The sequence below is a fragment of the Thunnus thynnus genome, chromosome 14 (genome assembly GCF_963924715.1).
Source record: "Thunnus thynnus chromosome 14, fThuThy2.1, whole genome shotgun sequence".
NCBI classification, from domain to species: Eukaryota; Metazoa; Chordata; class Actinopteri; order Scombriformes; family Scombridae; genus Thunnus; species Thunnus thynnus.
The window spans coordinates 11,035,277-11,052,319 of NC_089530.1; the positions used below are offsets into that span (position 1 = coordinate 11,035,277).

At 42.4% G+C, this 17,043-nt stretch overlaps 1 protein-coding gene across 3 annotated transcripts in view; it reads left to right on the forward strand.

Annotated features, from left to right (window-relative positions):
* The window catches only part of mcu (mitochondrial calcium uniporter), a 61,228-nt gene that overhangs the window by 8,133 nt on the left and 36,052 nt on the right, over positions 1-17,043 (forward strand). The window lies entirely within an intron of this gene.

Consider the following 17,043-nt stretch of genomic DNA (forward strand, 5'->3'; position numbering starts at 1 on the left):
GGCAGGGCAGCAAGAGGAGAGGCATCATTGTAAGACTGGCAGCAGGAGAAAAGAAACTAGCTCGCCCGTCAGCAATGAGGTAGCTCTTAATTAGTAGCCATTATGTATGAATGAGTCCTGTTTTGCTGGTGGAGTAATGGCTGGAAAGTTGTTTAGAAGAATTTTGGGGTTCTATGATGTGAGGATTCCCTTGGCCTCGGGCTCAGCTCGTTCACTGAGGAGGAACTGGTTGAGCATGACTGCTTCTCATTACAGCTTTCCCATCTCACTCGCAGCAGAACTGAAGCCGTTATTGCATACGTCTAACTATAGAACACCCTGCGCTTTGAAATTGGTTTCACTCAAGACGGCTTTTACCCTGTTTCCAGCTAAATTAGCAGATGCACAGGTAAAAACGCTCAATCAAGGCTTAAACTAACTTTTTTTGCTCAGTAGACATCTAATTGGGATCTCTCTGTCAAATCCCTGACAACTGATTTGTGTATAATTACTGTGTTAATCATTTATGCATGCACACATGTCACCTATAAACTGTGTTAGAGGAAGAAGTAAAACATTACCGGGCTTTCAAGGACACAAATGTGCTCCATTATGTTAACCAAAATAGAATACAACAATCCCTGAAAGACAAATAAAGCGTGCAAATTACTTAACAGTTCACTATCAAAGAGGGACCCCAGCAAACTTAAACAACGCTAATAGCACTTAAGCTCATAAGTAGTCGTTTTGTTCCCGCTGGATCGATGCACAGGGTTAATGGTAAGAGTGCTTGACATTTTCAAGTTCGTTACCCCTTTTTTGTCCTGGTGATTTGAGAATACGGGCCAGTGTCTCCTCTGATAAAGCCAGTCGGTCTCTGAGGTGATGAGGGAGGAGAGATGAGGCTGCTCTGCTGAAAGGAAATCTGCATGCATTTCAGAGTTTTATCTGCATTGTGAAACGTACGGGTGTTGGGTTACCAGGGAAATGAGGGCTTTGCTGGTCATGGTTAAACAGGATGTATGGGGAGCTGTGACATCATCCTTGTGTCGAGGTCATTGTGGCTAGTGGGAGCGTGTGTCGACTTGAGAGGAATTATCTCTCCTCGGTGGCTTAGTGAGGCGTGGTGCCAAGCAGCCTGCTGTTTGTTGTTTCCTTTTAGCTCACATTTGCTCCTTTTTTTAACCCTGGGTGGTTGGCATGCATTAGTTACAGCCGTCACAATAGAGCTTGTTTAAACTTGCACACATATACTCCACATTTTGTGCTAAGAGCAAATCAAAGAAGATTTGACATGTGTCTCCTTAGCAAAAATTGGTTTGTCATCTTTGGTTTTAGTGATCAAAGCAAATTCAAAATCCAAAGGAAATAGAATACATTTGTTGATATAGTAGCATGATGGCGTATAATTATCTCAACAATTTCTAGAAATGCGATTTTAAGGTACTCTGTGGAGATTTTGACTGTTAATGTAGCTAAAGATTCATGTTTTTAGTGGGCCCTGTTTAGTTGTGCAAGCCTGTGACAGCACATGTGAGTGTGATAAACATTCCTACTGATAGTATGCTTATCACATACATGTGCTTATACGAGTCTTGCGTAAACATATGCAGGGAAGAAGAAGCTAGCTAACAAACATGGTGAAATACTTTAAAAAAATGGCTTTTCAAATGTTCTTTGAGTAAGGAAACACATTCAACACATTAAACCTGTTTTTAAAAATTAACTCAAAACTAAATCCACTTTTTTGAGTTTGTAAATTACGTGTACAGTCACTTTATTATGCTATTAATTGATCCTTAAAGGCCACAAAATTCCCAAAATTCTGTGTTTCAGGGCTAAATGAGCAAAGCTCTTCCATTTGAATGATAAAAAGCATCTTCAATAACCATTTGTTCTTTAATGAGGTCATGAGTTAGCATAACCTCAGTGATGAGAATTCACCACACTTAAAACAGATAATACTTACATCAGTGAGGTTGAGGAAGCAGTCTGGTTTTCAGGTGGAGGAGTCCTTTGTGGTTTCCTGGCAGCTGTTCAGAGACAACATGCAGTCTGCAAGGTCATGACAAAAAAATGGGAGATGGGACAAAAAAATGGCGCAAACAACATAGTACACAGTGAAATAAGCTCAGCTGTTCTCTCTATTGTTATGTCTTCTCTTCTCCAGGAGCCTCAAGGCCTATTTGTGCTGACTACCAAAAGTTATAACTAAACTATTTCTGTTTTGCCCCTCTTCACTTTCCCAAATACCAGCCTGCTCTCTGCCTGAAATGAGCTTCTTGCATTCTCTGAATGATGCTTGTGACAACCTCAGTACACAACCAGAAGTCAAGAACTGAGCCTTAACTGAGATTGATCAGACTGCGAGCACATCCAGGGAGTCAATGAGCCTCAGAAAGCAAGACTCTTTGTTCGGCCTGGTGCCCAGTTTGTTTGCACTGTAATTACTCAGATTGTAGCAGGGCCATGGTAGACACAAGCACACAGGGGATTTACCATGGAGAAGACAAACAAGGATGCACATCTATGTCCAACAATGGATTCTAAGCCCTCAAGTCCAATTGTTTTATGTGTAATGATTAGGTGGACCAGAGGGACAAGCACCACAAGTCATGGCAAGCTCAGTTGTAACCCCAGCTCATGTTTTTCATAATGTGTGTTATGGTGTACATGTGTAGCTTTTTTGCAGATTTACAAGCCCTGATTCTAATCATTTTCCTGTTGATGGTAAGCCGGCCTCTGACTACTGAACTGCTAGTTTTAAATGAATCAAGGGTCTGAGCTTTGAGCCTTGTCTCTTTAATTAACTCCTATATCAGCACAAGTGGATTAATGACTGGAGACACATGTGGAATGAGCGTGTCTGTTACAGAGAGCTGAGCTGAGCTTGTATGAGGTGTCATAAGAAGAGGTGGAGAGGGGTCAAACATGCGGTAGAGTGGTGGTTGGAAGGCTTAAGGCTCTCTCTTTCTTTTTTTTGCTTCCTCAGCACTTAAGAGGAAGCCTCATTCCAACCATCTAGTCACTTTAATGGTATTCTGCATTTCTATGTGGACTAGCGATTTTGACCAGATAATCCTATTAGAAGGGTATTGTGCAAATGTTGCAGGGCTTCGGGAATATAGCGAATTATCATATCACAGTTTTGACTGTTTGGCAGGCAGGATGGTATCAACGCAGCATTTCTGTTAACTGACTGTACTGCTGTGTATCGGATTTAGCTTTTCCATTCATATTCATGGTGTGACTCAACCTTTTTTGTCTCAAAACAGCTATGCATCTTGTAAATGTCTAGTGTCATCCATTTTCATTACTACAGTACAATACTTACAGTACTCGCTACAGTTCAATATGACAACAGTGTACAGTTAGTGCATATAAACAGATGAATGTCTCCTCTGAGTGGTGAGAATCCTTCAACTCTAGGTTATCGGTATGCGGTATGGTTAAAATCTCCCACCAAAGTATATTTATACAGTACAATTTTATATTGTGGTATTGATAAACTTACTTTCTCGATTAATCAATTAGCTTTTTAGTCTATAAAATGTCAGAAAATGGTGAAAAATGTCAATCACCATTTCCCAAAGCAACATCAAATGTCTTGCTTTGTTCCAGCCAACAGCCCACAACCCAAAGATATTCAGTTTACTGCCATAGAAGCCTAAAGAAACCAGAAAATAAAAACATTTAAGAAGCGGGTGCGAGAGAATTTCCATATTTTTTCTTTAAAAAATCACTCAAAACGATTAATGGGTGATCAAAACAGCTGGCAGATAATTTTCTGCCGATTGACTAATTAATTAATCGACTAATCATTGCAGCTCTAAAATATTGTGATATAATTTGTCTGTAAATTCAACTGAGAAACCTTCGGTAAAAAATGAAGGTACTTCATAACATTGATGCAAAAACATCTGTAAATTGGCATAAAGCAGCGTTGTTAACTTGCAACATTGACGGCAATGACAATTAAAGGAAAGGCTCCCTACCTTCTGACCAGTTTCTGTTGTCTCACAACATATATCGTTCACAGCAATGGTCCAGTGGATACATCAATTTTGACTTGACATTGTACCTGAGTGAATGAGATAAATCTAGAAAGACATATATAGCCGAATTGATTACATTACGAGGAACATACATGTTACATGTGTTCAGTGAATCCATCGTGTTCTAAAATACTGTGTCCTCCTTTATATCATGGTGTCCTGTCTTCTGGTGCGTGAAAGTCAGGTAGGTAGGTCTAAGGGGGGATGATATGTGAGAGATACAATCTTTCCTCCTCTCAAAGGCACCTCCGGGCAGTAAGTAAATTGCTTATGTAAATAGCCCTGCAGCTGTAATCCATTGTTGATGAGGTCTCAGATGTGACGGCCGGATGCGAAACATTAAGAAATTCTTTTGTGCTTTGGATTAAAAGAGCACTTAACTCTCGACTCAGCGGTATCAGGGCATCAAATCAAGAAGGGATATCCTATGATAACAACAGCAGCACCACAGATATGGCAGCGTTTGAATAAAACGATGGCGACTCGTCTCGTTTAGCGGTTATTGTGAGTGAGTGTGTTTGTTAATGAGAGCCGACAGCCATAATTGTTGTTCTCGGTCGTTGAGTTAATGCCACACTATTTGTTAGAGCTCATCTTTATGGTGCAACTGCGCTGTGTTATTAATAAGCATGACATTCATGTAGGCTAATGCTCATTAGCACTGTCAGCTTCATTGGGGAGCACTTTTCCCCTGAGCTCTGACAGTATTTTCAGACTCTGACTGAGCTTGAGGTCTCTTTGTTGCTCACTTAGTAGGCTGCAGGTTTGCTGTAGGTATGCCAGTGCAGCCCCTGTGAGGGGAAATTAGAAACATCTATCGCTCTATTTCTTCATTTCTGTGCACGTGCTTGTGCATACACACGCTGGCCTCACACCCTTTTCTTGATGTAGATTAAGGAAGAAGCTGTTGACCTCGAAACCGCCTGTGGTTTTCTCTTTCCCCCGTTCTACACGCAGAGGTCAAAAAGCAACGAACCACAGAGTCTCACGACCTTCTTCCGGAGAAGGTTAGCAGTGACCCTGCTGCGGCTGTCTTCGCACTATAATGCATGTGTGGATATACCCTGCGGGCCGCGAATCATCTCGAAACGCAAAGGCTTCTCACAACTTCACACATGAAACCCGCTTTCTCTTGCGAGACCGGGGGATTGTTAGTCAGCTGTTTGTCTGAAGGCCTGTTCAAAGCCTTTGATTTGAAATGAAGCTGTGAGGAAGAAAGACAGGCAGCATGGAGAGGTGGAGAATACTAGACATTTCCATTCTCACTATAGTGGTACTCATCCTTTGCCAACTAGCCAGCGCTCCACCATTCTATAAATAGGACGGAGGAGATGGTGGAGAGGAGACTTTGTCGGAGAATGCATTTCCATGGAGACGATGTTCATTGGGATTTGGCTTTGTGATCAGGGAGCCATTGAATAGGACAGGACTCTGGGCTTGTTTAAGTAAAAGAATGTATTTACATTCCATATCTAGTTGTCTGGGCTGCGTTGCCACAGCAGGCTGTGAAGGCCAAATTGAAACAAGCTTGTTCTTCTCTGTCGGTTGCAGATGTCTGAGTCGACCCAGTCCTTTGAGATTAGACTAAATACAGCACCATCCCGGTTTTGCTCGGGGAAACAACACGGTATAGGCATCTGCAAACCTTTATGTTCCTAAAGTTCACATCCCTCAGCCTCGCTTAGTACCGCACACACACAGAAAATATGTAAATGGATGCAAAATATCTTGTGTTGGACAGACACACAAATGCAGATTTAAAATGTTCATAGGCCCGTCTCTGAGAGTGGGAGTATTTGAGGCTTTTGTGTAGAACTGGAAACTCATGACCCACTGGCAGCTTGTATGAGGCATGTGAATATGTCCGTCTCTGGATAATTGTACTCCATTATGTCGCTCTTCAGGTATTTAGGAGTAGTCACATGTCCAGCTTGTGGCAGCTTTATTAAATTATTTGAATGTTTGGTTTTCAGCTGTTTCCTTGTTCTGCTAATGTGGGTAACAGAGTGTAACTGTTGTCTCCGGGGTATTGATCTATGAGTAGGTGGGGCTGTTCACCACCCGTGGTGTCAGAATAAAAAAAGAGCTGTGTTTTCCTCTCCATGCATATTAAAAAACTCAGCTGATACACATTCCTCTGACCCTGTTTTTTTTTTTTTCTCTGTGGTGTTTTGCTTCCTCTTTTGTGACAGCTCCAGAACTTCTGTGTTATATGCAGGGAGGAGACAATTATCTGGTTGTCAGCGAAAGGTTACAGAGTTATTCCTTCATACAGCCACTGCATGGAGATCAAAAGCTTGTCACTCAGCCAGACAGTTACCAGGTATCAGCTCGGCTGTTGCTTTCCCATGGAAAAGAGTTAAGTAGTGAGGAGGCAGAAGAGCTCAGCTTAGCATCAGGGCAAATCAGTGACGTACCTCCAGCTGGGCTTTCAACTCGCGCTGCCAGAGCCTTTAACGACCCGGGTCCTAAGGGGAACCCTGGGGAAATCCCAACCTGGACATGAACTTGATGGGGGAAAAGACAAAGGGATAGAGGGAGAATAAAGGAGGGGCATGGAAAGGAGAGAGAGAGAGAGAGAGAGGGAGAACGTGGGAGTGGAAAGAGAATGGCAACACTTATTCAGTGCTTTTTTGTTTTCAGCCTCAGGCGGAATTCCTAATGTTATAATGTATTGTGCTGTCTTGTAAATCCGGCTATTTTACACACACATTAGGAAGACGTGAGGAATCCTCCTTGCCAAAAATCAAGGCTACAGAGTATGTGACAGAGGCGAGAAGAGATAAAAGTAAATACACAGGTTCCTGGAGCTTTTCAAAAGTCCTGCTGCTGCTGTTGCCTGGGTAACACTTTGCACAAAGAAAATGTCCTTTTTCCAACAGAAAAGGTTATCTATCTCATTGTTTCCTATTCACTGCTTCCTATGCAAAAATCTTTCCTCTACTCTTGACATCATCTCTTCCAGCAGGATACAACATATCTCTGTGCAGATATGTACACAGTAGAAAGCCATTCTCCCAACTCGGCTATTGGGCCACTACACTTCCTTCCACACTCACTTCCTGCCATTCAATTGGCTCTTTGAATAAATGTAACGCTACAATGCACAGGCAGTGGCAGTTTTCATTCCACTCTTGAATTATTGAATTGCCTATGAGGCGTTCCTTCATATTTATATTTCTTTTGATGCAGAATTGAATATAAAATCGATATTTTGTCAAATATAATTTGAGGACCGTTGCTGCTGCTGCTGCTGCTGCTGAGTTCTTATCTTTCCCTTTGTCTAATATGTATAAAGTGGTGTCATTTCTGCAGTTTCTTTATTGTCATTTGCTTCATAACTCTCTCTGCACCCCCCTGTGTTTAACTGACATCTTCCTACACACCAAAACACATTTTGTGTGTCTAAGGCAGTGGGGGTGTCAGAGAAGGTAAGAATCAGCGGAGCCCCTTTCCACACATGGTCTCCTGCACAGATTGGAATAGATCGGAATTCATTGATCAGAATAACGGCAACTGTGTTCCCCAGATTCTGGTGGCGCTTAAGTTGTGGGGACGTATCTGTAACAGCTAACAGATGAAAATGGTGCATATTACTGTTGAGTTTTACTGTGTCATGGGTAACTGAGATCAGGACCTGTGGTGTGACCATGGCAGAGGTGGTTAAAGCTGTTTTTTTTTTGGCTACTCAGAGGCAGCAGAGCAAGTGGCGAACACAACATTGACATACTATCACACGAATCAACGCTAGCATTCATTTGAGGTTATGTTTCTGTCCACCTGATGGTTATAAGTCCAATAGGCACTCTAATACTAGCTCAGGTTTGGCCAGCTTTCTCATTCCTTAGAAAAAAATCTGGCACTAAAAGCTGCCTGCTGTAGCTGGAAACAAGGTCGAGCTCTTCACTACATGTGACTCCTTTTAACATTACACATAGTCATTTGATCCATTGTGAATGTAAAAATATTGATTAGTGCAGCTTTAATGATACAACAGGGAAGCATAGTAAAATGTGTTGCTTGCTTTGATGACAAGTTGGAGGTCTGACAGTTACCCAAACTGCAACAAGCCCCTGTTGCTTAGGCCTACATCTTTTTAGCTAACCAGCTGTCTATGGCTGCACTGAAGAGTGAAAAGTGCTAAAAACTGTATGTAGAAAAATTTCATCCAACAAGATGTTACCATTTGGTCACAATAAATGTTTTGCAGTGGTTGGCTGATATGAAGCAGCAGCATAAAGTGTTGAGTCTGGATAAATAGAGTCTAACATACAGAAGCTTCCAAGCAGAGCCATGATACTGCAGGTCATGGAGGTTACTTCCTCATGTGAGGGTGCAGTGGAAATGACATACAAGCTCCTCTCACACTGCCATGACTAAACTATGCTACACCAAGACGGTATAAGAAGGACAAAGGTGAGAAGACAAGTGTTAGGTCAAGTGGTGCGGGTAATCCTGTTGCCCACAACCCACAAAATCAGGAACCATGAATCTTTAAAATGTAAATGATGTGCTTAATCAGCCAAAAACCCACTCTAATACCTGACATAAAGAGAGTTTTCTGGATTGGAAACATGGAACACATGGTGTTAGCGTTCCTAACATCAGCAGAGATGTCACGTACACGGCCCTCGACAGTATATTTCAGACGCAGGTTGTGAAATTCGAAACCCAATGATCACAGAGTAGAAGCAGTTTAACGTGTTTCACAGGAGGTATAGTGTGTGCTGCTGCAATGAGAAATATTTGTTGCATTTACTGTACAGTAGCTATATATGGGTAGTCCTGCTATGTAACACACATAGCTGCATTTCTGCTAAACACAGTGCTGAGCTGGGATAAACTGGGGAAAATCACTGCCTCCTATCATACTACTGAACAGCTCTCTGTCTCTAATATAACAATGTCTTGCACGCTTAAACATGTCCTCAGGGGAACCGGGTAACCCTATCGTACGTAAGCCTCAGTTTCAACGGAGATGAACGACAGGCCAATAAAAATTTGATTGATGTGTCTGACTAGAATTACAGCACAGGCTCAACATACAGCCTAAACTGAGCTGCAGTGTTGTGATGCCACTCTACAGACTCTTCGTCAGGAGGCCAGGACCAAAAGGTTTAATGGAGAACAGATCTGGGCTGAGTGAGACTCTCCTGCAAGCTACAAAGTGTGCAAACACGGTGCGGTTGCCCTACATGCTCATGCAGCAGTGGGCTGTTGTAAGCCACTTGTTCCTATTCTAAGACCCACAAATATGTGAACACATGCAAACACCCCTTGTAAGTTTTTTTTTGCTGGCTGTGTAGAATTAGAACCACTTAGATTGGAAACTAGCCAATACTGAGTATTATGCGTAATATGTATATATACAACTTTTGGCTGTGTTGCTTGACTTTGTACCTAATTGTGTAAACAGTGAATGTTGGCATTGGCTACTTTTTTTTAAAGATCGAAAATGTGCTCCTCCCTGTTCCAATATTATAATTCAGCTTGGCTATTCATATAGCATTGTGCCAGTAGGTGGTTCTTGCTATTTGTGGCTTCTACTGATGCTAAGAATGAGTGCTTTGTAAAGGTTCCACACACAAACACACACAGACCAGCAGACACGCAGAGACACACACACACACACACACAGACAGAATCTTCTCCTGCCCGGTCCTTCCTCTCCTCTCTGATGCTCGTTCACTCAGTCTCTCTCTTTCTCTCTCTCTCTCCCTCTCTCTCTCTTGTGCCTGTACTTCCTCCCCCTCACGCCGCCCACGCTTCTACTCTCTGTGCTGCTGATCATCAGCTTTATCTACGCGGCTAGGAGGACGTGTTTGTGTCTTTTGTGTGAGATAAAGCAAACTATTCCATCCAACATTTTCGTTTTCCCCTTTATCCTATTGGCTGCCTCTATCCTTGCCACCGCAGCCTGTTTCTAAATCATTTTTGCCCTTCCTTACTTCTTCCTATTCAGTTCGTTCTCGCTAACAGGACCTTAAGTCCTCTTTTAAAAAGCTAGACGGAACAGCAAGGGCTTTAAAAGTCTGATAAACTCAGTAATGTTTGTTCTGACATTTCCAGGCCATTCCGACTTTCCAACAATACCAGCGGCGTTATGGTGTTGCTCTCTTTGCCCTTCTGAGTTTTTTTTTTTTTTTTAATATATTTTCTTGGGGGGCATTTTATACCTTTTTATTAAAGGGACAATAGAGAGATGACAGGAATTGAAGGGAGAGAGTGATTGGCCAGATTCAAATCGCGGACATTGGGGTTATATGCCATGCGTCTTAACCAGTAGGCTACCAGGGCACGCCAGCCCTTCTAAGCTTTATTTGGGTAACACCTGGTGCAATAAATCAGAAAAAATATTTTTATGGTTGATGTAGGACTCTTTTTCCAGCCTGTATCAGCCTTTGTGCTTCCTTGCAGTCCTCCCGTCCTGTCCTATCGTCTCCCCCGCGTTTGCCCTGCTGTTCTCCAGTTCTTTAAGTCCCCGAGACACCTGGGGATGAAGCTGCTTTGTTGCCGTATTCCATTATGAATGAAGGCAGTTTTCAGCCCGCCCATTCATCTTTGCTGCAGCAGGAGACGCTAAGCTGTCACCCTCACTCTCTGCGCGCCCCGCCTTCATGACCCTGTTTGCGCACATGTGTGTATCCCGCATGAACAGTGAATAAACAGCAGAGGAGGAGTACACGTTGGCGTCACGTACGTGTTTTGGTGGGTTTCCATGTTTATCAGGTGATTAATGGTGAAGTCACACACTGGCTGTGCAGCCCTCTCTCCTCTGTCTGCTTTATATTGGTTTGCAGGAATCCTGCAGCGTATTGTTGTTGTTGTGTTTTTTGTCCACCCCTGCAGCAAAGCTCACACAACCACACACATGTACAACCACAAACACACACAGAAACATCTACATGTCCTTGAACGGAGAGGCCGACTGTTGGGTTCAGTGTCCGCAGCTATGATGTGGTTAGTTTGAGTCCTTTACATCCCCTCGGCCTACCTGGACAGGGTGTTTTCTTCTCTCCTTGAGCTCCTGTCTTTGTACGTCTGCCTATCATCAGGCACCATCCAGGGAACCCCTGTAACTGGATCAATTCTCCTTAGCTATGAAAGACTTTGATTGGCCAGCGGTCACTCAGCAGCCCCCCACCCTTCTTTACCCTGCATGTGTAGGCACTGGGTAACAGGGTGTGCTTAATGTGTTGGAAATTTCATTTAACTCTCGTCATCCCTCTCCTATCTCACTCTCTTCATCTCTCCTCTCTGTGGCCAGTGATTGCCTGCAGCCTCCCCACTTTCTCCTCCTCCTTACCCCCTCCTTTTGCTTTCCCCCCCCATCTCTCCAGGGCTGACTGCCTTTCTCTTACTTGTGAGGGAGATGCAGAGAGGGTGAATGAGCAAGGCAGGATGAAGTACAGAGAGAGAGAGAGAGAGAGAGAGAGAGATAAGGGAATAGGGAGAGATGGCCGGATCAGAATGTGAATCACTTAAATTGTACAATAAATGTTGGTCACTAAGGTGCAGAGTCATTGAGAAGTAGCAGTTTTGCAACAGCACTTCACAAAAATAATAAGACATACAGACATGTCATTCTCTGTATGTACTCAACACGCAATATTATGTGCATTGAACACACAGAGGACAACAGGACATGATATACTTTAGATCTTCTATTTACCATCTGGTGTGCTGGTTTGCTCCTTTTAGATCGCTAAACTGGTACCAAATAATACTCCTGTTTATTTGTCCGCAATTATCCCTCAGTAGCTTCCCCATCCGCTGGATGATATGATCTGCTTGTGGTTAACACACACGCACGCCATGTCCTGACACCTGTCCAACCCGTCTGTCATGCTTTTTCTATAACTGAGCAGCTTGTTAGTCCTGCTCAGGAACCAGTGTTTATTATTTCACATTAAAAGCAATTTTATAGCCATGTACAAGATGACATAAGTGTCAGGCTTAGGTCTAAGGTGAAGAGGAAAATTTAAAATTGTGGTCTACAGGCATTCATGGATGTAATTGTCAGATTGATTCTGTATTGATCCAACCCGTGAGGTCAAAGATGTAGGCCTACATCAAACTTGCCTAGTTTTTAAATGAAAAGGCTCCATTGGGATTCGTTTGGCTACTACTGAGGTATGATGAATTATTTTAGAGTATTATTTTTAGACATCTGAGTTCTTTCGGCCATTTTTAAAGTAGGTATCGGGTATTTGATATTCCCACTGGCTCCCTTCCCGCATATTAAGGCTCGAGTTGCTGCTTGTATTTGTTTGAATTTCACCCTGTGGTGACTTGAGTAATCAAGGATATACAAGACATTACCAACCATTTCCACATAGGGAATTTTTAAAATTAGATTTTAGAGGCTAATTGGCTTTTGCGTAGATTGTGCTGAAAACTCACAGTCTGATGCTGCTTTCACAGAACACACCCACAGGCCTGTTGGATTGCACAATCTTTCACTGAGGCTCACTTAACATCTGTGACATCTAAGGTTAACCATTAGCTGATCTGAACTGTGAGATAACTTGCATAAGGAGACATCTGAGTGTCCAGTAATTAAGGCTGGTGAGGATCACGTCACCGTCCAGGCATGAGGAATGTGCAGAGGTGACAAAATGCCAGGACTCTGGCCCTGAATCCGAGCCTCCCGCGAACACTCCAGTATGTGTCGCTGTGGATCAGGCGGCGCTCAGGTGTCAAACACAGCTGACTGACAACATGTGAAGCATGATGTATAAAGAGCTGGAGGTTACCTGAGAAGACTGCCAACTGTGCATCACACAGAGTTTACGTTTGACATGTCTGTGATCGGTGGAGATAGCTCCCTTAGCAGCAGCAAGCTCTTTACACACCATGCCATAAGTCAATCATTAAATCAGTGCATGACAGCTAGTGGTCACTTATTTTGTCACTCTGACAAGGATTATGACACATGTTTCTGTCTGAATCTTATGATAATGCTATATGATCCTAAATCTAAAATAAAAAAATGTTTTAAAGTGTGTTGCTTTTCTCTAAATACTTAAATTTTTTTTTTATGACATTGTGTCTTCAACATGCTCAACTCTTCAGCTAAAAAAAACCATCACCAGGAGCAGATTTTTAAGCCAAACTGAAAGCCTGAAACTGCATCAATGCTGCTGTCCTCTGAAGTAACGCTATCCTTACATATTAAATTAAATTTCATAGACTCGTTACTTATCTTTGTTGTGTCATATCGTCAACCCATTGTACAATAGACTGTTTTAAGTCAGACTATAAACATCACACCACTGACATGATAGCCCAGTCCCAGACCTCTCCATGGCTGTCCACAACTCAGCAATTCACATGAGGAAAAACTGGCAAATCAGTCTGCTTATAAGGCTACTGACATGCAGTTAGTCTTGCACTTTACTTACCTTCTCTTACTTATTTGTTTAACTTTTAGGTGGTAGACTTCTAGACGTCATTTTCATTAAACCTGCAGTGCCAAATTTTATATATAAAGGAACATCTGTTACATTCAAACCCTTGCCAAACGAGTTCACACAATGCTGATTAAGCCTATCACTGCCGGATAAATCTCTGTATTTCACAGTATACAGAGTTTTTAATCTGGTGTCGGTGGCAACATTCCCTCGCTGGCTGGATGAATGCATACTGCACATGCTCTATGGGCAGAGTATTCACACCAGAGACGTCCACCGACCGAGTGGCTAACTTCCGGTTAGCTCTCCGCCAACTTGAATGGGGATAAAATAATATAATCGTGCGGCTATTCTAGACTTTCCAAATGTTATCGGACCAAACGGATCAAATTCTGATAGTGAAAGGAGTCATTTCATTGAGGTTGTGTGACGCTCAAAACAACTTATCCAGCGTTTTACAGCCACAACAGCAGCGACGGCGTAGACTACAGCGGAGTCTATGACGTAAGCACGTGTCGACAGTGTTTTTGTAATTACTCTCACTGTCAGAACAATAACAATATTGGATGTTTTCCTGTTTGTTGCACCTGAGTTGGCGGTTTGTAAGAAGAAAATAAATCTGCCTCCTCCTCCCCTGTTTGTTGCTTATTGTATTTTGCCCACAAAGAAGAGGTATTGTCAGTAGGGACTATACCAGCTGGGGCCTGTATCAGGAGAGTAAGTGGTAGTGGTGGTGTTTTGAGTGTGTGTACATGGTCCTACTTGGTTTGTTGTAGTTGGTATCTAGTGAGAGCAGCTGTTGTCCTCTGTGGCAATCTAATCAACAGAAATAGACGGGGCGGGCACTCACTGGGTCACAGGGCGTGGCGGTGCAGGGAGGTCGCAGCTAACGCTCCCAACACACCTTTATAGACTAAAGGCTGGAACATATATGATTCACTGTGTGACAATTAGTCATATTTTAATTGCCTGGAAGATTAAAATGATTAAAATGCGTTGGCATTAAATCTTGGTTGTGTTTTGTAACTGTTAGTAGTTCCATACTTTTCAGTTTTGTTGTACATTCAAACGATTTACGATTATGTGTGTATGAAGCAGAGCCGCAACTTTTAAATTAACCGCCAACTCTTTGGATAATTGATTAATGGTTTTGAGTCATTTTTCCTGGTTTCTTTAGTCCTCTATTTAGTCCACTATATATCTTTGAGTTATGGACTGTTGGTTGGAACAAAACAAGAAATTTGAGGATGTAAACTTGGGCTTTGGGAAACAGTTATCAACATTTTTCATCATTTTCTGACTTTTTATGGACCAAACAACTAAGCAATTAATTGAGAAAACAATCGACAGATTCATCAATAATGAAAATAATCAGCCGTAGTATGAAGGGACTTCATTGCTCAGAGTGGTTGGTTCTGTGTTTCCCAGAGTCTCTGGGGATCTTGTTATTTTGGTTAGTGGTCTAGTGTGAAGCCCTAATCCTATTAAATGATCTCAAAATTTCTCAAAAAAAAGATCATGTTGATGATGTTTTAATAAACCATGTAATTCCACAAAAAAAACCCAAAACGGGGTTAGATTTTTGATGCGATCCATTATTTACACCTTAAGCTGACAGTTATTTCGCAATAAATTACCCCTGCGGTGTGTTTTTGAATGGGAGCTTATTGACCAGTACAGACATATTATTCTATAACTGAAGCTGCAGCTCAAATCCACTGCCAGAATGAGAATGAGTCAGTTAGGTTGCTTGGCAGAGACCTAGCTTCAGTAAATATCCCACATCACAGTGTCAACAATTCGACAAATGCTGTTCCTCCTCCACAGTAACGGAACGGAGGAGACTGTTTCTGCAGTTCATGGACACTTTTTATAGTCGCTGGAGTCTTGAACATGGGCCCCTCCTATGTGTTGATGCTGTGTGCCTGACTTGTCATAGATAAGGGAGAGGCAATAACCCTGCTGCAATATGCGATCGCAATAACAAGGTCCATTGCCCATCTTAATGTTGAGGACTTTGTGTTTGAAAGACACTTAAAGCTGTACTGCATATTCCTTTGTGGGACTGTGATTGTGGTCAGTTATTGAATTCGGCCTCTCTAGGGGGTTAACAGGCAGCTTCAGTTCGTGTTGAGAATCTCATTTCAAACACAATTATTAACAATAGACGGTCTGTTTCGTTAACTGTCCGCAACATATCCTTTCAAGAATGTCTTCTGTTTGCTTGCAGTTGTAGACATCAAGAGCTGGAGGAAATAAATGTCATCAATGTGGGTCATTATAGTACATCCCCAGGGTTGCTAATGTTTGAGCCTGAACCTCTGCAGGTCTCCAGAAGCTGAGAGCTGAAGGTTTCCCACCAATTAAAATCACACTTTTGTTTTATATGCAACTGATTGATCTGAGAGAAACTACAGACCTAATTAACAAGTGTTCCTGGTGTGAAGATATAATCATAACTGTTACCCCTTTATAGTTGTGTTGTGTAATAACATGTAGGGAGAGCAGGTATTAAACAGACACCCATTCATAGATTGGAGCTGTGATGGCAGCAAGGACAGAGCGGATATGTCATTAGAGAATTACTGCTGTACTGAGGCTTCTCTGTGCCAGCCTTCTTATTACATGGTATTTCAGTGATTACTACTGATGAATTAATGTAAAGCTGACATTTACCAGCAGCACGCTGGCTTAGTGGTTCGCTCTGTCGCCTCACAGCTGGAACTGAGCGGCCACCTGGAGCCTTTCTGTGCGGCGCTGACATGTTCTCCCTGTGTCTGAGGGACTTACTTCTGTTTCAGAAACATAAGCAGCAATTCATGTTAGCATGTTAACACACTAAACTAAGGAACATGCACATTAAGGCCTTAAATGTTTATTTTTTTACAGCAACACTTCTGAAATCTGAAATGCACTGGTTCGGTGGACGATTTTGAAAATCTAATCTTGAAGCCTGACCTTTCTGGTGGTTATTGCTTACCGTAGAACACGGTCTGCTCATATTCAAGAGAAAGCTGGTGGAGTGTTCAAGCACTGATGGGCTTATACTGTAAGAGTGGGTAATCAAGCCCATGTGCATGTGTCTAATATGAGTTTTTAATGGGATGCACTTGTTGTGTACAGTCAAGGTGCTCTCAGTGTTTATAATGGATCCCACTTTATCTCCATCTTATCTTTCCTCTGCGCTGGGAGGCAGAGAACATCTGAGTGCATACGCTAACTTTGAAGGTGAAAGTATTTTAGTCATTCTAGTCTACCGTGACCCCTCTGTCATACACCTGCCTACACACACACACACACACACACACACACACACACACACACACAGAGTTGAAAACCTCTCTCTCTCTATTCCAACAAGCTCACAAACACTCAGACCCACACACATCAAAGCAACCATATTTTGTGCTTTTTTTTTTTCCTCAAGTATGATAACAGTCAGCTTTTGAGCAACATCATGCATTGATAGTGAAAGAACCAACTCACTGCTAATCCTAGTTTAGATATGAAGCAGCTGCAGGCTGGCCAGCTCTTTCATCTCTCACTGACAGTCACAGCTTTGGAGTTTACCTCGCACGCTCACCTCAGAGTACACA